The sequence below is a fragment of the Pelodiscus sinensis genome, chromosome 14 (genome assembly GCF_052426305.1).
Source record: "Pelodiscus sinensis isolate ZL-2025 chromosome 14, ASM5242630v1, whole genome shotgun sequence".
Lineage (NCBI taxonomy): Eukaryota > Metazoa > Chordata > Testudines > Trionychidae > Pelodiscus > Pelodiscus sinensis.
The window spans coordinates 18,227,600-18,251,547 of record NC_143065.1 but is presented as its reverse complement, the minus strand read 5'-3'; the positions used below and the strand labels follow the sequence as shown (position 1 = coordinate 18,251,547).

At 43.8% G+C, this 23,948-nt stretch overlaps 1 long non-coding RNA gene across 3 annotated transcripts in view; it reads left to right on the top strand.

Annotated features, from left to right (window-relative positions):
• Positions 1–23,411, top strand: part of LOC142818325 (uncharacterized) — a 51,209-nt gene extending 27,798 nt beyond the window's left edge. For 2 of the 3 annotated variants that reach the window (XR_012895789.2, XR_012895792.2), the window contains exons 2-4: positions 11,279–11,425; positions 11,555–11,681; positions 12,930–17,265. This is a non-coding gene — a long non-coding RNA (uncharacterized LOC142818325). Of the gene's footprint in view, positions 1–11,278; positions 11,426–11,554; positions 11,682–12,929; positions 17,266–22,777 lie in introns of those variants that run through there. The other variant, XR_012895790.2, reaches the window with a different exon arrangement.
• The last annotated feature ends 537 nt before the right edge of the window (positions 23,412–23,948 follow it).

Sequence of the window (23,948 nt, the reverse complement as noted above, 5' to 3'; positions counted from 1 at the left end):
ACCCTAAACGAGTCCCACAATCCAAACTCTCCTTACAAACTCCCCCTCAAACTCCGCTGTTTACAGCTCTGTTAGCTGGATCCTGCACCGCTGCTGCTCTCTGCATGCAGGCTGCCCCCAAGAGAGAGAACAACTGCAGCCCTCTCTCACCACAGCATCTTGGGACCATGTGAAAAGCGCCTGTCCTTGGCCACTGCAGCAGACACAGCTTGGGGAGGGGTGCATGTCCCCCAGCTGAGAGACAGACAGACAACACGAATAGACAAACTCTCTGAAATATATAGTAGATGGCTTTCCCTTTCTCCACCCGTGCCCCCTGCTTGCACAATAGGATTATAGCTATTCCAGGCCCCATCTCTGGCCTCTTTCAGTCATTCTGTAGTACAACAGCCAGCCCCCTCCTTTTCCATTTTATGAAAAACAATCAAATTTTTTCTGGCACAATCAACCCCTGATCTTGCTTTAATTTTGGATAAGAGGAAGCTGCCTACCAAATTTGGTGTCCTTCCTCTTACTGTTTAGGAGGAGTTCTTAAACAAATGGACTCACAGATGGTCTGACAGACAGATGAACATTTCTAAAATCTATAGTAAGATAAATAAATGTGGAAGCTCCAGCATGTCAGTGGGGACTGCAGGCTATTTACAGGGTGGGAGACCACCCTGCAGCCCTCCCCTTGGACACAGACTTCGCAATGAGGCTGCTCCTCACCTTGATAGAGCATATTGACTTGGCTTGCCCCAGAAACATCCTAGGGCAGCGATGGGCAACCTAAGATAGTAAGTGAACTGCATGAGTGGCCCTCAAGATTGTCATAACCAAGACATTTTCTGGGATAGGGTAGTTTTAACTGCACTTACCTAGAATTTGTGGGATGTGACAACTGAACCATAGCAGCGTTCTGACTGGATGCAGAGGGAGCACTGCGCTATCGCAGCCAGTGTTGTGTGCAATCAGCACGCATCTCACTTCACATGCCTTTGCTTTATGTGCATGTCACTTTAGTAATCTGGTAGGAAAAAAAACCTCTGCGGGCAAAAAACAGAGTAATTTGGCAACCCTGCACATGGGCTACGGTAAACAAAATGTCTCACAGGCCACACATATAGAGCCCCACTAGACCACATGTGGCCCTCGGGCCACAGGTTGCCTACCACTGTGCTAGGGCCTAGCCGCCCCGTGTGGGCATGCAGGCTTAGCCCAGTAAGAGACAAGTGTGGAGGGGCTTCCTGTAGGGTGATCCAAGTAGATGGCGAGAAGATTCTGTGTGTGTGGGGGAGGGGGCAAATCTGGGTGCAGGTGGCTCGTGGAAGTCCAGGTGCAGAGGCACTTGGGACCATACAGGAGGGTCCAGGTGAAGGTGGTTGCGGCACACTAGGGGGAGGCTCTGGGAGCTGAGGAAATGGGGCTTGATGGGGTTGGAATGTAGCCGGGTGGGGCTTAGTGGTATGGAGTTCTAGGTGCAAGGGGTTCATGAGATTTGCACAGGTGAAAGGGGTGGATATTATTTGCTTGGGGGTTTGAATGTGGGGAATGTCCTAGATGCAGGGGGTTGGGATTCTGTGGGGGAATCGGGGAGCACGAGGTGGGGCTCAATGGGGTCTGAGTATAGGTGGATTCAAGTAGACGGGATTGGATTTGGCTTGGGAACTGGGTATGGGAGGGCCCAAATGTATGGGAGTTGAGCAGACAGGGGAACAGCTCCCCATACAGTGACCCCTCTCCCCACAGCTGAGGAGCAATGGGGCAGAGAATGGAGCTTCGGCAACAGAAGGAGTTTTCTGGGAGTGGGTCTGACTTGGCTCTGGATGCTCCTTATAGGAAAAGAGAAAGGGCAATCCTCCTGCACCCCCTGCCCAGCTGCAACTAGCCCAGCTGTCCCAGCCACTCCCCCCCCTCCCTGCAAGGCTTCTGAAGTGCCCAGAACAGTAATCGTGGCCCCGCCTCCCAGCTGGGACTCCCCACCTGGTAGCGCTCTGGGCACTTCAGAAGCCTCGCAGGGACGGGGGGGTGGGGGTGGTGGCTGGGACTCCCGGCTAGGCTTCTGAAGTGCCCAGAGCAGCGATCTCAGCCCCGCCTCCCAACTGGGATTCCCTCTGCCCCCGCCAGGTTTCTGCGCAATCACAGGCTCCTAGTGCCGATCATGGCCCTGCCTTCCAGCCACTCCCCCATCCCACGCTAGGCTTCCGTCCGGTGTGCAGCCGGAAAAATCAGAATACTGGACATTGCACATGTCCGGTATTCTCTGATTTTTTTTTTACCGGACAAAGAACGCAAATACTGGACGGTCCAGTAGAATACCGGACACCTGGCAACCCTAGGTGTCTGGTATAGACCCAGACAGTCCGTTATTTTCGCCTCCTGGCAGGGAAAAAAAAATCAGAAAATATCAAGCATTTCAGGTGTCCGGTATTTTCTGATTTTTTTTTTTTTACTAGACAGGAGGTGAAAGTACTGGACTGTCCAGGTCAGTACCGGATACCTGGCAACCCTACGCAGCACCTAAGTTGCTCTAAACAGCTCTGGAACTGGAGTAGAATATTGGGGAGCTGTACCTGGTTGTTGGTTCCCAGCTTATCCTTTTTTCCATCATCTCTTGGGACAGTTTGGGAGGAGACCAATATCACTTGTTAGAAGTTCCCCTAAAGTCAAGCAGAGCCAGGTCAGTGCCTGTCTTGTTTTTTCTGGGCTTCCACATCCTGGCAGGGAAGGAGGCAATGAAGCAGCAAGAGCTACTCTCATCCCTCCTCTGTAGTGCAGCACGAAGCTAGCACAGTGACTGAGGAACAGCTGCAGCAGGGAAGAGACAGCAGCTGCTCACAGCACTCCTGGCTCACATCAGAACTGCTCTGGGTAAAGTGGTAGGAGGCAGAGCCCCAATTCTCCTCTCTAGAGTAACAGGACTGAATCAAACACTTGTATTTAGTTACCACAGTGCATGGCAGAGTGAACACATATTTGATTAATTACTAAATATTACTTTTCTTTTTAACTTAATACCCTTTAAATGCCACAAATGACACCACTGGAGTTCCAGCTAAATTAGGGTGTTCCCAAATTGTGACCCATACTACAGCTGCAGGTGGCCAGCGTGGATTTGTCAGTCATATCACACTGGCTCCATCCAACGCCTCCTCTGCAGCTGTAAAAGTACATTACAAATAAATTCTATATTTTTCAACCACCTCTTTTCCATGCCTACAATTGCTGTAGTTGCTCCAGGATACCAAGGTATCTTAACTGTGTACAAGGTAATTTCTGTTTTAACATATAGTTCACACTATGAAAAAATGTGAGGGCCCCTAACCTGACCTGACCTATCTTGTAAGTAATACAATGGATGCTAAGTGCCACTATACTAATTAACTCTGAATGTATTTCCTTCATGCATTTATTAATACTAATCTGTAGTACTCTGTTGCACATTATAAATTAACAGTATGTTTTAATCCTGTCATTAGGAAAAAGCCTCCTCTAGTACTAAAACCCACTTTAATGATCATGCTTATTACCTTCTATTGAGACAGTTTGGAGCAAACAGGCTTGTAATCTATTTAGCTTCAGGAGCATGCCTCTTTCAGTCATGTGGGTCTGCTAATAGACCATTTATCAGGATGAAGGGTGCTCTCTGGAGAGAGCAGTCAGCAGGACAAGCCAAGCCTGAGTGACAGTCTGTCCAGAAGAGATTGACTTTAATGAAGCACAGAATAAACAGGAAGATTAAGAGGGTGCAAAAATCAGTGACAAGTTTTGGGTTGACCTCACTGTAGGAAATGGGTGTCTCACTATGTGGTGTAGATCTATCTTTGGATTATAAATGCCGTGTGCCTGTTTTGTTGTTAATAATCACCTACCATATAAATAAACATTAGAAGAGAAAACTTCCTCCATTATTTGCACACTTGAATGGCCACATGATTGTCACTCTGTACATTGTTTTAATCCCAGCAATACAAATATTTTTCATCCAAGTAATTCATTTTGTGAAGATGACGTTTGTGGATTTTTCAGGAAAAGTCTTTACATTCAGTAAGAAGTTGTTTCCCACTCATTCCTCTAAAATAATGAAACATCACAGTAACTATCTAGACAAAGTTAGCTATGAAGCTTGGCCTGGGTCTTCCCTGCCTGTGGTTGATATTGTAAAACTACTGTGCCTTGTCTCCACTAGAACTTTGTAGCACAATACCTAATGCATGTTAACCCATAGTAAAATAACATTTTTTTAATCTATAGCAGAGAATACTTAGAGAAGTGAAGCAATGAGCTCCAACACACCCCGCCAGCCACTTCTTTTGGCCATCTACCATACCCTTCCCCTTCCGCATTTTAACATCTGTCCATGTCCCACATCTATTCCTTCCTTTTTCTTCTCCCTTGTTAACTTTTGATACAACCTTGACCCTCTCTCCATCCTCACCCTCTCCACTTCCCACAACCATTCACGCCACCACCTTCACCTTTCTCATGCCACTATTCATAACCTCATTTCCATCACCTTCCTTCCCTTTTCCCCTTCTTCAGCTGTCTCTGAAACCCCCATTTTATCTTTAAAAATATCTGTCGTCCATGACCTCTTCATCTCACTCCATCCAGCTCGTCCCTCATCATTCTTCTTATACTGCCTCAGCAGCTGCCCTCTCCAAGAGAAGCCTTTCTCTTATATTCCCCGCTGTGATTCAAACAACAGTGGTGGAGTCAAGCATTGCCTCTCTCATTCCTGCCAATTCCAAGGTCTCCTCTCTAATCCTTCCCATCTCTTATTTATAAAGAACTACTTCCAACTCTTCTCGTCTCACCTCTCCCCTCCTCCTCAGCACTGAAGTCATCTACCATCCACCAAATTCCTCCCCATCAGCCTTCCTCTCTGATTTCAACTCCTGCTCACTTTGTCTCCCACAATCACTATCAGTGACTTCTTCCATGTTGATGACAAATCCAACCTCTTAGCTCCCTGTTTCCTGGCCCTCACCTCTTCATTTGACTAGCAGCCCTTGTTCCACTTTCCCACTCACCGCAAGGGTTGTTCACTTGACTTGATCGTTACCAACAACTGATCTCTCATCTCCGAGAGCATTCCCACTTCTTTGATTATTATTTGGCCTCCTTCAGCATTGCCTATTAGCCCCCCCATCTCATGCCCAGTCACTTGACCTATCCATATCTTCCAGCCATCAACATTTGTTATCTTTCTTCTTCTCTGTCCTGTCCTTTCTGTCCCTATCATTGCTTTCTTCCACAAACATGGTTATTGATGCTCAACATGTTTCATTCTCCTCTCCCCTTGACTTTTTTGCTCCTTTGCCCCATAACAAGGTCTGTCCTGCCTACTCCTAGCCCCAACTCATCCCCAATATTTGCTTTCTTGGTCCCTCATCTCATGCTAGAGGGGCTTTGGCAGAAATCGTATGACCAGGATTTCTCTATTACACATTTGTTCTTTCTTCCTCCGCTTCTGCCATCTTTCTACCTAAACAACTGTATTTCTTCAAACTTTTAAACTCCCGCCTGCAATTCCAGCTCCTTTGACTCACTCCTTAAACTCTTTCTCTTCTGCCTTGTTTCTCTCTTAGCACAGGATCTTGTAAATTTCTTCCCAGAGAGAACTGACAAAATACTTTGACACCTTGTCTAGCACCTCTGGTCACCTCTCTTTCTCCCTCATAATACATGTCAATTTTTAATCTGCTCTTCTCTTCTATCCCTTCCACTTGCCCAAATGACTTCATCCCATCTCCTGATCTCCCTGGTCTCTTCTATCAACCCCTCTTTTACTGTTTTCCTTAACTCTCACTCCTCTCTGGCTTTCCCCTCAAAAACAAACATGTTTTAGTCTCTCCCATCTTTAAAAAAAGCACAAAACGTTCTTGGCCCCACTTGCCTCTCTAATTATTTACCCTCCATCTCTAAAGTCAGTTCATTCTCTGCCTACAATTGCTTTCTGGAGTTGCTCTGTTCCAGGTTTATCCTAAATCCTCTCCTCACTGACTTCTATTCTTCTTATGCAATTGAAACAACTCTCATCAAAGTCTCTAACAACCTTTTCTTTGCCAAATCTCTGAGGCTATGTCTACACTGCAGGCTTCTTGTGCAAGAAGTTTTTTATGGAAGAGATCTTCTGCAAAAACTTCTTGCACAAGAGTGCATCCACACTACAAAAGCGCATGGAAAAAATGACGCACTTTTGCACAAGAGAGCATCCAGACTGCATGGACACTCTCTGGAAAGGAAACTCTGATTGTTATTTACAGGATGGCTACTAGGGCACCCTGTACTTTTTTCGATTGCCTCTTTTTGAGCAAAAAACCCCTGTTCTCTGTCCAGAGGAATACCTACACCGGAAAAACCCCTCCGTTCTTTCGTTTTACTTGTGCAAAAATGCGCTTGTGGATGCTCTATGAGTTTTTGCACAAAAATGGCAAAAGCTCTGTAGTGTAGACCTAGTCTGAGCCAGTATTTTATCCTAATCCTCCTTGACCCCTCAAGTCTTCTTTGACTGCACTGACCATGTTCTTGAAATCTTATCCTCTCTTTGCTTCTGTGACTCTGTCCTCTCCTGCCTCTGTAATCACTTCTTCAGAGTGACCTTTGGAGGATCCTCCTCATCCCTCTTCCAGCTTTCTGGGAGGATTCCTCAGGACTCTGTTTTTGGTTCTTTTCCTTTCTCTCTCTGCATCTGACCTTTGGATAATATCATTCACAAACACATATTGAACTACAATATCCATTCTGGTGATTCACAAACCTACTTATCTACTCCAGACGAGTCTCCTCCTGCCAAATTAAAAGCTCACCTTGGCTCTTGGACTGCTCCTCACAGATAGTTAGTCATTGATCTCAAGACCACTATAGCTAGAATAAAGCGACATATCTTTGCTCCTTGCTTTCTTGTTTCTCAAACATTTTGGACACCACCACATTCTTGCCTATGTCAGAGGCCAGTAACCTGAAGGCCAGCTTCTCTAGATCCTCACATCGAGGCTATATCTAAGTTTGAAGATTTGTCTGAATAACATCTCTAACATATGGCCTTTTCTCCATCCACACAGCTAAAACTCACATCTACACTCTCATTATCTCATGCCTTGAATACAATATCCTGTTCTCTAGCCTTGGCAAATGCAATCTTGCTCTGCCCAGACCCATTTAGAAAGCAGCAGCAAAGGTCATTTTCCTAGCCTGTCATTTTGACCTTGTCACTCCTTTCTTTGGATCCCTCCACTGGGCCCCTCTTCTCTAGTACATCAAATAGAAGTTACTTTTCTTCACAGCCTAGCCATATCTCTTCTATGCTGCCCAGACGTCAACTTCTGCCTATGATTAGGCCACAATGCCAGCCTCTATCACTCACTTATATTTTCAAACAAGCTCCTTTGTGCTTTCTCCCAGACAGCTTCTTGCATTTGGGGTTACTCCTGTAAATATCCATAAACTAACGCATTATCCCCGTTTAAACAAACCCTAAAACTCTCCTGTACCTTGATGCCAACCAATGAACCAGATAAAGCCCTGAACAAGAAAAAACTTAACAGTTGGGCTATTGGGATGCACTAGTCTGTCATGCTGACCAATACTGTATTATTGTTGCCTTGTTTTTCCACTGGTCTTTCTTTATCTATGTACGTTGTCTCTTGTCTTGTATTTATATTGCAAGTTCTTTGAGGTAGGAGCTGTCTTTGCACAGCGTCTAGGCACAATGTGGCCTTAATGTATAACTGGTGCTCACAGAAACTATGGCGAGGGGGCGAGGGGGGAGGAATTAGCAGGCAGGAATCATCAATAAAGAGTGGAATCTTTTTCATGTTCAAGTCTGAAAACCAGGGGCTTGTGTTGCAATTCTGCATTCTCAGCAGTGGATGGCACCAGAATTCAATCTGAGAGCAAATACTTCCAATTTCCTATGCATACCTTGTGATAACAGAGACAGTGCTTGAGCACATACAAGCAGATGTACTAAGATTTATTCTGTTTAATTCTGTACAAAATACATTAGGTAAAGGTCAGCATGTTCTTTGTTAAAGAAACCATCACCTAATTTTTCTATGTCTTAGGCCCAAATTATATTAAAACAATTACTTATTAATTCAAAGTGTGTGCCACAAAATGACAGACCCTTGATTTAAGACTCATTTTGATAGCTGCTTTAGATACAGATTTACATTTTGCACCACTGAGTCAGCATGCTATCAGTTGTTGCCATTAAGGCCCCAGTCTTGTCAGGACTGTGTGCAGAGAGCAAGGGTCCTCTCACATGGAACTCATTGCAGGGTCTGGGCTGCAGACAGAACATGGCAAGGCTGAGATCCTAGCAACTATTCATTAACCGTATTCTTGAATAAATGCAATGCCAGCTAACAACACTTTTAAAAATAATATTCCCCCAGTTAGACCTAATAAGGATCCTTCTTGCTTTATTTTTGTTCATTTCTTTGGGTTAAACACAAGACAATTGGCTAGCATAGGAACTGGTAAGTAAATATTCCTGAATTTTAACAGTCAGAATGTATTTGGGATCTTATGGCTTCTCAAATACAATGGTGTTGCTGTTTCTTTAATTTATATATAGGACATTTCATGTAAGAAATAATACCCTCACTAGCAATAGTATTTCTAATGCAGATTTATAGCTTAAAGTAGGAAGAAGGAGGATATTTCATATAATTCAACAGTAACCGTATCAAATATTTAGACAATTAAAAACTGTATAAGGCCTAAAATATTGTGAAATATTGTGAACTGTTAATGAAAACCATATTGCTTAAACTGAAAAAACTGTTTTTCAGTCACTATGTATTACTAGAACTATCATTACAATTGTAATTTATTATGGGGACGAGCCTGGAAAATATTATGCTGAGGTCCCCGGATTATGTCTTGGAACCAGAGGCTGGCTCAGCATTTTGGTTTTGGTTTTAAACTATGATATGCCTGGGGCAGGAAAAAGAAGTCCATTCATTTTTGAAGTTCCTAGAAAACAAACGCTGTTAAAAAAAAAAAAGCACACAGATAAAGCTGAATTCTATAGGCCAGAATAATGATATTGGCTAACAGTTCTCAGTCAGTATCATTGTGGTCAGTACATTCCCAGAATCAAATGCAATCAAACTAACACATTAACAAGAGAATATAAAGGCTAAAAGATTTTGCAATGCCTAAAATACCAATGGAGCCATTGCCAAGAAGTTCTAGCTGGAATATGAAGGCTTAAGCTATATCTTACCTGTTTGGAAATCACTGTATAAGTAAGCAAAATACAGGACTATGTAGCACTTTAAAGACAGTTTATTAGATGATGAGCTTTCGTGGGCCAGACCCACTTCCTCAGATCAAATAGTGGAAGAAAATAGTCACAACCATATATACCAAAGGATACAATTAAAAATAAAAAAGAAAACATATGAAAAGGACAAATCAAATTTGTATATATCGGTATATATGGTTGTGACTATTTTCTTCCACTATTTGATCTGAGGAAGTGGGTCTGGCCCACAAAAGCTCATCATCTAATAAACCATCTTGTTAGTCTTTAAAATTTAATAGTCCTGTATTTTGCTTCAGCTACACCAGACTAACACGGCTACATTTCTATCACTGTATAAGTAATTTGTATAAGCTGTCCACTCATTCACTTGGGCTTCTTTACTTCTTTATATGACTCACTGACAGATAGTAATGAAGGTATTAACTACTGTTTTACTTTGCTTTTTACATTTTTACATACTTTTTTATTTAAAAATGTTTTGAAGCATCTGAACAAGACAGCATATTTTTTATGTTTGGTGTCCAAGTAACTTCTTTATACAAGTATGTAGCTGGAAGACAGCAAAGTCTTTGACTGTTAGATACTGTACATTCACTGTTATTGCTTTTAAGGTATAGCAGAAAAAGGCTTTGAAAAAGTCACATGCAATTTTTCTCATAACAAAATGCCCATTTGATAAGCTTACAGAATTTCAGGCCTGTATATAATAATCAATGCAAAATTAAAACACATTCAAAATTTATCTGCAGTTCTGCAGGTTTTCACATTCAGTACATTATACGATCTTGTCACATCAATGAAACTGGTGTTGAAATTCAGCAAGTGTTTTGCTCTATTCGGATTTTCATGGAAATGCTGAGACAGCTTTTCTTTGTGTCTTTTGAGTTTTGAACTGAGATTGGTTACATGGCAGGAGCAGAGAAGGTGCTAGATTAGGACTTGGGAAAGGGGCTCAGTTCCCTATTCTACTATGGATTTTTGTGCCTTATTACATTATTTGTATTGCAGTACTACGTGGAGTCTGTTAGAAGAAAAACTGCCCACCCAGTAAAAATATTTGGCCAGGCCGCTCTTGCTATAATGGGCTGTAGTACTCCTTGGGAGAAACCGGCCGCACCCTTCCTGCATACCATTGCCTTTAGAAAAAGAGAAGGTGTGAAAAGGGGAAAATAGCCTTAGACTCTCCCACCCGTCACCTTGGCGTGAGAACTGCAGGGCTTATCTGGTCGCATGAAACCTGCAGAGTTTCGGCCCAACCCCTGGGACACAGACCCCCACTTGGTGACTGTTGGGCCGTATATGGTAATATGCAAGCGTGGGAAAATGATGTGCAGACTTGGGGATAAATACCCATCGCACAGTTCGCTCGAGGAGGTCTTCACAACACACATACCACTGTGCGTGTACCCTCCCATATACTTCAAAGTGCTGCCGGCCTGATCAATTGACCAGCCACCTCCCTCGACTCTCGGGCGTAACCAAGGCCTTCGCAACCAAACCGATATCTTTGAAATGGTGTGTGTGCTGTGTAAGTATGTATGATTTGATTTTCTTTGTTGTATAAGCTTAGTGTTGTAGTTGTTTTTGGCAGTACATAGAGTTTGTAGTTATCACTGTTATTTAATTAGTGTAGCTGGATATCTTTAGAATAGAGACTATTCCCCTTGCCATTCCCTTACTTATATTTCTGACACATTTAACTAGAAATCGTAGAATAAATATAATAAATACTGTAAATTCATTATTAACACGGTCTATTAAAAATCTTAGAATAAATACTATACATTCATCACTGTCATAAATAAATACCTTTTATTTACTAAAACGGTCTACCTGGTTCTGTCCTCCTCCTCCCCCGGGTATGCATCATCGGACCTGTGGTTCTCACGACAGAGCCCACATCATGAACCAGGTCACTTTTATGATAGGTATACAAAAATAGAAAAAAAAGATAGTAGAGTATTATCTGTAATAAATTCTTCTTTCTTCCACCCTTTTCCTGTTTCTCATATTTAGAACTGTCTCCTGTGCACAGAAGATACCCAGCACAGGTCTGTGTCAGGACCTGTCGATGCTGCTGTAGTAGAAACAACTAACAATAATGGTGGGAAGCAAATGGTTGAGGTCACATGCTATTTCTTCTGATCCTCTAATTGGTTGAGAGTGAGTATTCAAAGTGACAAAAAGGGATTTAACAACCAACCACCCAAACCATTTGCTTAGGCAGAGTAGCTGCATTTTGTGTCATCTTCTGCAATATATTTTTTCCTCCCTTTTTCCCCATTCTTCTAGGATGTTCCCAAAGTCTTATGTGGTGTTCTCTAGCCTCGGTCTCCTGGGGACAGCAGCAGCAAGCACAGCTCTACAGGAGAGGATAAGAACCATTGATTGTCCTGACCCACAGGTCATCATAGATGAGGTAGCCATGGCCCTGCTTACTAGCTTCCCTATTGATACTGGAGTGAAGGGTGAGCCTGCCATAAACCAAAAATATTGGATGGGAACATTAGGCACCTAGTTTTTCATTTAAGGCAAGTTTACAGCACTAGGTAGGGGGCCCACCAGACTTGATGGGACCCTGGGCAAGGTGGGGGGTGACTCCATGCTCCCCGAAGGGGTGGGGCCTTGGGTGGAAGAGGCAGGGCTAGGATATTTAAATCCCGGGCTTCATTTGCAACTTCGAATGCCTACATTAGCCTCCCTAGTTCGAACTAGGGGGCTAGTGTAGACATACCCTATGAGAGGAAATAAAATAATGCAATTCGTTGCTCTCCACTAGACTTTAACTTGACCAGCACAATATGTTTTCAAAGCGCATGTACAGAGTTGTCACCCATTTGGGTTTTACCCAAGTGCAGTCCAGTGTTTTACTTCTATGCCCAGGTGCACAGTTTTAGAAAGGAGACCTGGCAACCCTAAATGGTACTCAAATCAAAAGTCTGGTCACTGTGGAGCAGGGGGAGGCATTGCATCATTAACCCACACCATACCCTACCTAGTTGGGGGTCACCTCCTACTTGCATCACTAAAACTATCCAGTGAGTGACAGGGGAGAAAGGGTGCAGAGAAGTGAGTGATGGGGGTGGAGCCTTGGAGGAAGAGGGAGATAAGGGGGGGGGGAGGGCGGGGTGAGGCATTAAGGGGAAGGGGAAGATGGGGTCCAGTTACCAGCAATTAGAAAGGTGGCAACTCTGCATGTGTATTTTTCCTAGATTAGACTTCTAGTTAGTATGTGTTTGCTAACCTCACATGCTAAATCCTAGTCTGCACAAGTCTCTGGTGGTGGACCATTTTACCTGGTTAGGACCTTCAGGCAAGCATCAAAAATTTAATAGTTCCCCTCCTATTTCCCAGATTTACATGTTATTTTGCTGGAAACAGGGTGATGGTTAATTGAACGCTCTTTAGTGTAGTCTTGTTATAGCGTGGCTGGTTTTCTTTACACATTTACATGTGTTGTGGCTATGTTAATCCATGGGTCTGCCTGGCTTTTATTTAATTCCCTTCTTAGTACTCAAAGGCAGGGATAAGGAACAAAATAAATTATTATTTTTTATCCACAACGTATAATTTGATTTGACAGTGGGGTCCCTGCCCAGCTCTGTGTGTCCCACGGTCAATTTACTGTAATGGGACTCTTCAAATCTCCAAATTTGTTATTTATCAGGCAGACAAATTCACAGAACTCACGGACAGCAGTGACCACAGGGGATGCCGTACACAAGTCCTTTGAAGAAACAGTCACCAAAAAAGTCATGTCTTAACTCTTCTAATGTAAAAAACAAAGAGGGAAAAAGAAACCTTAAAAATGACTAAAAGCTTCTTCTTTTCCACAAAGGAACATCATACATGGCAGAAGAGACAATATGTTATTTTCTGTTCACCAGTTCGCAGTTATAAAGGAACAGAATGTTTTCTCAACCTTTTTAGGAAACAGTTCACAGGATTTACTAGACCATGCCAAGGAATGAGTCCAACTTATCTTTTGATGCAATATTTTACATTTTGCACTCCTGCTCAAGTTCCTGTGGAATAACAGATTGCCACTGATTAGAGTTAGGGGTTGGGTGAGCCTCCTCACTACTCAGACATATTTTTCATTCATTTATATAGGCAGGGAAGCTGGAGGACAAAGGAGAGGTAGGAAGGGTCTGCACACAAACACAAGCAGGCATTTGTTTTAAAGGAACAGTATTAATATATTTTAAGTGTTAGATGGCAATATAACCAATGGCAGTTTTGGCATGCCGTTTTTCCAGACTCACAGTTAAAAGTGCATTCTGCTCTTTTGGTATGTGCATGTGTTTTTATAGGAGATAATATAAAGTTAAACTAGTGGTATGGTGAGAAATGCACATTATATTTACGTGAGCAGAGGGAATAACAAAGAAAACAGATGAATCAAATTACAGGTGTCTGTGAGGAAGGGAATATGGATGCAAAGCTCCAGTCTGAGAATTTCAACATCTGTCAACATTAAAATACCCAAGTGGGAATTAGAAGACTAAAGCCTTTAACAAATCTTGCAGGTTACTGATGTTCGGCCTGTGATTCCACAGAGAACTGAAATTAATGGAGCGAGGCTTAAATTCATCTAACATGTTTAGGCTAATTTTGTCTTCTGGCAACTGTTTTCCTAATCTGACAGTTTTTGTTTTTTACTTTTAACAATACCTATACAAAACTCTTTTCTTAGAGAAAGGGTAAGATGTGTTGTTTTTAACCATGAATTGTTTTTCAAGAATATTGAAAACATCGTATGTGAATGCAAGGATGCAAGTACAGCTTCACACTGTTCCATGTAGCATACATGGGATTTACATTCAAAACTTTTTGAATAATTTATATAAACTGCTGTGTTCTTTACTTGTCATTAAGTATAGTATCTGCACGGGAGCAAGGCCCATTGACAAACACTGTGGGGCTTATTTACTTTACAAACACACGCCCCCTCCCAAAAAATGTGAAAGAAAAACCCTCCCCAAAAGAGTAATCCAGACCATTGGCTTATCCACAAAACCCTTCTTTGCAGCTGTGAAGATGGCAGACTTTCCTCTGGACTCACCAGAAATGGGACAATGGCACTAACAGCACAGTCAGCTCACAGCATAACCTCTTTATGCTTTAAACACAGGCAAATCAAGCCACTCTAGAAGTGATGGGTGGCAGCCGTGCCTGAGTCTTATGCCTACTGCACAGCAAGCAGGAATTTAGAAGTGTGGAGTAAGATAAAATGTTAACTACTATAATGATCCTCCTTCAGGATTTTGTCTCCAAACTCTCTGCTTTCAAGTTCCTCTCCAATAGCAACTCCCACAGCTGCAGCAAGTCAGTAAAGCTGAAAAATTAGCAATACTAGTAATATAGGGATGCTATAAAAAGTAATCTGACCTTGTGACAGGGTTCGACTCTCCACTGCAGTGCCTTCTCCTGGCTGTTTTGGAGATTAGCTTTGTATGCCAGTGCATTGTCTTCCAGTGATGTCTGGCCACCATCACTTGTGCTCCAGAGATCCTTATCGCGCCCAAGATTGTGGTGTCCTCTATATGACAGAGCCCTCCAGTTGTGCCATGCTGTATTGCCCTCTTCTGGGGTACAGTACTGCAGTCTCTCAGTCCAGCCACTTCCTCAGTTGTGAATGGAGATGGGGGAACCTACTACTCTAGGTCTCAGTCTAGGGGCCCTGTAAATGATGCCACTTGCTATGTCCTAAGGATGTTAAGAACTAGTCAACTATCTGATAAGCAAATGCTCATTGGATAGTAGAGTCAACTAGTTGATTCCACCCCCCTTGCTGCCTCTATCAGACAGAGGCAGCAAAGTGGGAGGGGAAGAGAGGGTACTTCAAAGTGGCAGTGCCGCACGGAGCCCATACCCAGGCTCTGTGTGGCGCTGCCCCTTTGAAATGCTGCCTCGACATTTCAAAGCAGCACAGCAAGGAGCTGACCCCAGGCTCCATGCAGTACTGCCCCTTTGAAATACCGTGGTGGCATTTCAAGGAGGCAGCGCGGCACAGCTGAGCCCAGGATCAGCTGTGAGGCGCTGCCCCTTTGAAACGCTGCTGCAGTGTTTGCATGGAGCCTGGGGTCAGCTGGGGAGTCCTCAGTTAACCCTGGGCTCCATGTGGCATTTCAAAGTCCATTTGAAATGAATCCATTGCAGCACAGCATGGAGCCCAGGTCATCGGGGGACTCTTAAGTCCCCTGCTGAGCCCAGGCTCCATGAGGGCGCTTCCACTTTGAAATGCACAAGAGCCCCTGCTGGGGACTCTTGTGCATTTCAAAGCTGGTACCTGCATGCAGCCCGGAGTCAGCAGAATTTCCCACTGTGGGGGGCTCTTGTACATTTCAAAAGAGGAATGCGGAAGTCTATGGAAATTCCAATGACTACTCGACTAGTAAATTACTCACTATTTAACATCCTTACTGTGTCCCCTTCAACTTCTCTGTAGATCTCCCTGAACCACTTCCCCATGGCCCCAACTTCCTCTTTGCCCTTATCTCAGCATGCAGATCCCTGCAGCCCACCAGCAGCTGCCTTTAGATCCCTGGATCTCTGTCTGCAGCACTGCTCTATCGCAGGTGCTTGCTGCCTTCTGCCTGCAAGGCAGCCAGTCCCCCTCCCTCCTCAAGCTCTAGAAAGTGACTGAACCTGCTCTGCAACCATTTTTATATTGCCCATCCCTACCCTGATTTGCTGCTGCTCCTACAAACCCTTCTGTGATTGGCTGTCTTCTGTGCAGCCTCCCTAGGGCTCTACTAATCCCTGAGAGCCCAGTGTGGGACAATCACATCTGCCCTCCTCAGCCTATCCCATTTTATGTTATCTTCTCCTAGCCTGATTCACACACTTTTACTCATGTAAGTTGTTCCAGGGTCAGGCAGTCTTTAAAGGCCTCAGGTGAGCAGGGACCTTTCTTTCACTTTCTGCCTCTGACAACTGGAAGCCAACAAAGAGCACAGCCTGGCATCACTGCTTGGGTGAAGACTCATGAGAAGTTAAAAAAAAAATTCACCACATCCAGAAACCTTCCATATGCCATTAAATAGTTGCAAGCTCATTTCCATTATCCTTACTACTCAGTCCATAAGGTCGAGACGTTCCAATGCTCCCTCTATATTCACTGCATCCTCCACACAACCTCCATCCTCGCCCCAAGACACTATCATTCCTCTTCCACAAACCAGTTTGCAGAAGAAAGAGAAGTCCTGCAAACAAATGAAATTAAACAAACCAGATATTTACTACTAATCCAGTGTATTCCTCACATACCCACCATGGACAAACCCGTGATGAGAACAGCTGCATAGCCAGTTCTCAGAATGATGCTGATCCCTGCCACATCAGCGGTCAAGAAGCTATTCATTCATTATTAACAGCCTTACAAATGATGAAACACTCCCCTTTTTGCCTGTATCACACAGACCCAGTTAGAGGACACTGGGCATCGTGCTGACCCACATGTTCTGCCTCTAGACAATCTGGGCTGGAAACATCCCTTGTCCTTTCCCTGTCTTCAGCCCATTCATGCAACAGTAGCCACATATAGCACTAAAAGGAATCTAAGTTACCACTGGCCCTTCCAGGTTGGTAAGTGATGTGTCTTCTTCTAATGGAGATTGTTAATGACATTTTTGAAGAGAGGAACCTTAAAGCATGCACTGAAATAGCTCAGCCATTCCTTATGGTGACAAAACAACATCTTTTATAACCCCCTCCCCCCCTTCTTCAGAAAGCTTCGGTAGAAAAATCAGGGACACTGGCTATAGTAACAAGTAAAGAGAAGCTGCCAACTTTTTAAAAATCATTCACATAGCTTTGAATGTAAACTCCATTTGGCATATATTAATATAATGGAACTACTCACATGACGAAATGCCACTTGCTGAAGAAATGATCTATAGGATCAGGCCCTTTAATTTTATACTTCTTGAGCTAGAGCTTTGTCCATGTAGTACAATGTGTTTACTGTATAAGTAATAAATAAAAACTGTGTCCCAAGATATCTGTAGAATTTAGTTACCAATTTTAGCAGCAGCCTTTTTTAGCTAAGTAACTGCAGAGGTACCATGTATCTCTCAAAGGACACCAATGCCTTGATTATTACATGTACGAACTGAAAAAAACGTAGCATGTTTAATTTAGTGAACTGGGCCCACAGCACATTAGTTCTTGATCTGAATAATTGATTACTCTGGAGGGAACAATACTTGACACCTTTCATCACAGGATTCTTCACAACTGCAGTTCCGTATGGCTCATTTTCATTTGACATAGGCAGAGAACACCAAAAGAAATGGTGCGACAGACAAGTGTCACCTACGTGCCACTATGTAGGGTGAGCTGTGTTGCATTGTACAGTTTAGGGGAATACAAGAAGTGCAGGACCTCAACTGCTACAGTGAGATCTGAATTTCCAGACTTCTAAAGTTTCAGGTTATTAAGATGAGAAGTTTCGTTCAGCCTGTGGTAGGGGAGTCTGTGACGTAGTGGAGATTGTGTTCACTCTGTTCGCTTTGTTATGTTGTATGTGATTCCTACTATCCTGTACTGTTCCATTGTTACCCTGTGTGTGTGCCTCAGCTTCCATGGGCACTGCACCGATGCCTGGCTGAGGATGGGAATGTTGGGTGTGGCTCTCACTGAGGAGAAATTGCCTCATCTTAGCACATATACAACAGTAGCTCAGCCTCTTTTGGAACCTGAGGCGAGGTGGGGGAAGCAACCATGTGACCCCTTGCCCTGGAATCTGAACAAAGAAGTAGGCTGGGCTTCCTGGAGGGCTAGGACCAGTGTGAGAGTTAGTTTTTCAGCAGGTGTAGGGAGAAGGGAGTCTAGCTGGCTTGGAGGCCCCCCCATCCCCAAGATGGGTTGTACTGAATGCTCCTGGTTCCTGTAACAATGAGTCTGTGCTACGCTGTATCCCTGTGAACCAATAAGCCTTCTGATCTACTTGCTGTCTGAGTCTCACATCTGGTTGTGGATGGGGGTGCAGGGCCTGGTGACTCCCTCACACTCTGCAACAGAGCCACCTGTAACATTGGGATCCAGATCTGGATTTGAATTCCTATCTCCTGCAAATGCTGTGAATGTTCAGATCAGGGGGTTTGATTTGGTCTCATCTCTGATTATAAGGGATAAAACAGCATTAAAAACAACCTTTTCCCGGACAATCACATCAGAGTGCTTTACTTTACTGACCTTTGGGCTATGTCTTCCCTATGTGTTTTGTAGGAAGAAGCAATGCAAATGAAGCACGGATTAGCATTTTCTCACGTTTCATTTGCATAATCTATTCCAATCAGTTTTTGAGCAAGAGGTTTTTGCGCAAAAACATGCAGTGTGGACATGTCCATTTTGTGCAAAACCCCCTTTTTGTGCAAGATCCTTATGCCTTGGATAACATTGAATGTTTTTGCACAAAAACCTCTTGCACAAAAATGGATTGGAATAGATCATGCAAATGAAGCATAAGAAAATGCTAATCAGCGCTTCATTTTCATTGCCTCTTCTGACAAAACATGTAGTGTAGACATAGCGTTGGAGTATTAGCATTGAAATCTAAAGGAGAATCTTCACATTCATTTTCCCTTAAATAAAAATAGATAGAAATAAAAAAACGGAATGATTTTTTTGTTAAGTTCTCTTATAGAAAGATTAAAGTAAGTTCTAATTATTTACCTAAGATAGAAGGCAAAGAGACACACCATAATGGGATGTTCAAATCCCATATTTGGAAACTACTTCGGTCAATACAATAGACATTTGCAGTGTGTACCTAAATTGTAACTTAGACACCCAATTTGGGCATCATCAGAAATCCCTTCATAGTGTAATTTCAAGTAGTCTCCGATAGTGTGGAAGAACCATCAAACTCTGAATATTTGTTGTTAGCTCTAATTGCATTTTCTTACTCTTCACAAGCCAGACCTCCACCAACAGTACAAATGGCCAGTATCTAATCAAGGATTCTGCAGAAGTCATGAAATACATATAGGTTTCTGAGAATCATACACATAACCTTGATACCTTTCTTGCATGAAGCAGAGATCACCTGGGTTGGTATACATTGGATATATATTTTAGAGATTTGTGTGTCTGTGTGCCTGTCTGCAAGTCCATTTGTTCAAGAACCCCTTCTAAAGCAGGGGTGGGCAATAATTTTTGATGAAGGGACACTCCAAGATCTTGGTCAGTGGTCAAAGGTTGCATTTTTCTATGGACCTTTGGGTGTGGGGTCTGGGATGGAAGTTGGGTGCAGAATGGAGTTCAGATAGGGACCGAGGTGCAGGAGAGGCTTTGGGGTCTGAGAGGGAGTTTGGGTGAAGGAGGGGATTGTGACACAGGGCATGGGATTGGGATGCAGAGTCCCAGAGCTGGTATGGATGCAGAAGAAGATTCTGGCCTGGGGCCGGGCTGCAGGAGCGGGTCTAGAGCTAGGAATGGAGCTGAGGTGCAGGACGGGGTGTGGTACCAGAGGCAGGTTCTGGCCAGGAGGTGCTTGCCTAAGCAGCTCCCTGCCAGCAGTACTTTCAGGCAGGCTTCTCTGCCTGCCAGCAGCCCCAGACTGCTCTAAGTGGCTGGCTGCTCCATGTGGCTTCACGCACTGCCCCCACCTCCAGTAAAATCTCTTAGCTCCCATTGGCCAGTTTCCAACCTATAAGAGTTAAGAGATTTTCTGGGGGTGGGGCAGCAGGTGAAGTTGCCCCTCCCCTGTAGCCCACAGAGCAGCCAGCCACTGAGAGTGGTGCTGCTCCATGCTACAGGGGTGAGCCATGGTTCAGATTAAAAGACTTGGCAGGATGGATCCGAACCATTGGTCATATCTTACCCACCCTGTCCTAAGTGATAAGAGATAGGACCACCAAATTTGGTACCCAGCTTCTTTTTATCCTAACTTAATGCAAGGTCAGAGATTGGTTGTGTCAGGAAAACAGGATATGCCTGGAATTCAATGGTTTTCCATCACATGGAAATGGTGGGGGCTGAGTGAAGGGATCCTATACTCACAGTCACCACGGGGGGCAGCAAGCACAGGAGAGAGCTATATATTGCAGAGTGACCACTGGGGATTGTCATACCACCAAGGGAGTGGCCAGCTGGGGATTGGAATCACCATCTTGCCTGTCACTGGCCCAGGTAAGTGGTCCCGCTGCCACATATCCATCCCCCCTTGTCTGCAGCACTGAACAGGTGGGGGGAAAAGCCTCCTCAGCTCCACCTGGGAGCCACCACCGGAGCCACAGCCTGCCCCTCCCCCCCCAGTCTGTGTGGCTCTCCATTCCTTCCCCACCTTGGGCCAGGTCCAGGGAGTGCCACCGGCACCACACTAGGGCAACTTTCACACACTGGGGAATTGGAGCCCTGTACTTCCTACTCCTCCGGCACTCTCTCAGGACTTTTGGAGTGCTGTCAATCAGCTAATTTCTGGCTGTTCAAGCTCGGGGAGGGAGGGGAGAAGAGCAGGCATGGAGTGTGAATCAGAGGATTCATGGCGCTCTAAAAGTACTAGGAGGGAGGGAGAGTAGGAAGTGCAGGGCTTCAATGCCCCAGAGTGCCAGAGGCGAGGCAGAGACGGGGTGGACAAGCCATAGGTGGAACCCACCACTGGAATCATACAGCCCAGTGAGAAGAAGGAAGACCACTCACGGAGCCTACTTACTAGGCTTGATTGCCCATCGCTGGACTATACCAACGTTACCTTGTTGGTGGAGAAGTCATAGAATTGCAGCCTTATCCTCCCTGTGCCTCCAAGATGCGGCCTCCAGTATGAGGTTGAACATCTCATAGCAGAACAACTCATTCTAGAACTCAGAGGTGAATCACCGGAGCTCCCAGTGGGGTAGAGTACCATGTCAAGCATTGAGGAGTTCATCTGTGTAAGCTGCTAGCAGAATTCAAACAGTTGAAGCAAACCGGACATTCTTTGATGAATAGGTCTCACGTCCTGCATGGAGCCCATGCCTTGCTTATCCAGGCAAAAACATCTTTGATATGAAATGAAATTCAGGATCTAAGTCTGTGTAGTATCTGTTCAGCTACATGGGTCAGAAAGCTGGACCTTCTTCAGAGGAACTTGGAGAGGCTAGAGACTTTCCATATGTGCTGTCAGCACCAAATTCTGAACATAAAGTGGTTTGGCCTTGCTTCAGTTACTGATTTTATTCAAAAGTGGGACTGCACACACTTTAGCCATGTTGCCAGGATGGGTTGCCACATTCTCAACTCTCTGTCAACCCATGAAGGGGTGTATGTCCTGACCCTGCCTGCAGGATTGCCCCAGAGACTTGTGGATTTGCATGAGTCAGCCAGATCTGGGAACTTCACTGCACAACATTCTGTGTAACTTTTGGTCACCTTGACTGGGGTAACAATCATTAGTAGACTATGTATGCTATGATATTTGAGATGCCATATTTGAAAACTGGTATCCTGAAAACTCTAATCATAAAATTGTATTAAAATACACATTTAAAATAAATGCAACTTTAATAAAATAATGGGTGTTGCAAGTTAACAGTTGCCGTGGAGGAGGAAAAGAGAAGCCCATTAGTCAAGTCAAAAAGGAGGCTGATCATATAATGAAGATCTAATGTGAATGGAGTTTTGTTTTGCATCTTAAGCAAATCGAGTCTGTTCTGTGGGTAAAACTTGGAAGCTCTTCCCCGGCAACCCTTGTCTAGGAAGGTTTTTCTAAAGCTTGGCTAAACCCTGCAGCCTTAACTCATGGACAACTTTTACTAAAGTCTGCAGATTTGCCTTTGCCTGAAGAGTCTGGTTCACAGTATCTATTTTAGAAGGTTGCTGTTGGAACGAGGATCCTTGCAATCATATGTAAAAGAGAAAGGACATGGCTCTAATTAGGAAATGAATGTGCAGTGGAGGTAATTTGGATACCAAATTACAAAGCAGATTAACCAGGAAAACATCTTAATTCTCGTTCCTTAAAACAGCTCTCCTGCTGACCAAGACATGGATTAAACCTATGGTAGAATGTGATGCAGCAGCTATTAGTATTCAATCCTCATCCTGCAAAATCCCCCATCGAACCCCATCAGGAACAGGACATCCATTGTGCTTGGTGTTGTACCATCATACACAGTGACCCAATCCTTGCCCCAAAGAGTTTGCACTCTATAAATTATAGCCTGTAATTAAAAAAAAAAATCTATCACAAGTGGTAACATTCTCAAAATCAAGATAATTACAACACTAGCTCATCCTGATTTGTGGGGATATTTTTAGAAGAGAAGAGCCTCATGTGCTCTGAGCTTTTTTATATTTGCATTAAGTCCTCTGCGATTCCTCCACTGAAATGTGGGCATATGCTGAGTCCATGCGAGACGCTACCACTGGCGCTTGTCATAAGAATTAAATCCCTCTCAAGCTTGTTTACAGCTCAGCGCTTGTCATACTGCTCCCTTGAGCTTCATGCCTGGTTGGGTTCCCCCCCTTCCCCTGGCTCTGTGAAAGATTTAATTTCATTTTTGTTTATGTGTGTACTTACACTTGCAGGTGCAGGAAAGAAAAAAATTGCTGTGCCCAGATGTTTTGAAGCTGCAGCAGCATACATACAGCTCAGATTAAGGAGAAAAATTGCATCAGATAAAACCGACACTTCTCGTACAGTATTCTATAGAGTATTTAATAAACCTATCATGTTTCTCTGACAATAAGACTCTTGAATTTAATTTTAGAGAGACCAGAATATTTTAAACAACCATGGGTTTAACTCATTTATTGCTGATTTGGCAGAAAGCTTTATGAAATCTGAACGTGGCCCAATTATATCTCTCCTATTTTCAGTTGCAAAATATTTTGCTGGAATAGTTGCAGTCTCAGACTGTATATGCAGTATAGCTATGGTTTACCAAGCCGTCTTAGCTCATTTTAATTAGATGGACCTTAAATAGCCCAGTTCAGATATCATCTTACACTTTGAAAATTACACCATATTCATTAAAAAGAACAACTCTCATGCCGTTCATATACCTCTGAACTAATATTTGGAATTATCGCCCGAGTTGCCAATAGTGCAACTCATTGCACTACTGGTGCCTTAATTGTATTTTGTTAAAAGTATCTCCTGCTGGTAATTGCGGCAATACGATGCTGCAACATATTCACCCCACCACACTCCAAATAGTTCATAAAACATGCAAGCATTAGCTAATCAAGGTTTCTTAGATGTCTTCTGTATTTATCTTGCTATACAGAAATGGTTTGTCTGTTTCACCTCCACAGCATGCTTTAGAGACAAGAGTTTACTGCAATCAGTAGCAGAGCAGCTCAGTACTTCCTTCTAGTTGCAGACTTGCAATCCTGCCTTAGATATATAGTTAAAGAATACTAATAAATATACATATGTATTTCTAATTATTAGTCAAGTAAATCCATCAGCACAATTGTGTTAACAAAAAAGGTTTATTTTAATCTTTGACTATCTTTACCCTTAGTCTTCTTTCAGTGACCTACAAACTAAAGCAGTAGTGGGTAAATACTGGCCCGGGGCCGGATCTGGTTTACCAGGGCTAGCCCAGCAGGCCCCCACTGCTATATTTACCTGCGCCTCCACAGGTGCAGGCGATCACAGCTCCTGTTGGCTGCAGATCACCATTCCCAGCCAATGGGAGCTGTGGGAAACAGTGTCCCAGTTCATGCCACTTCTAAGCACTCCCATTGGGTG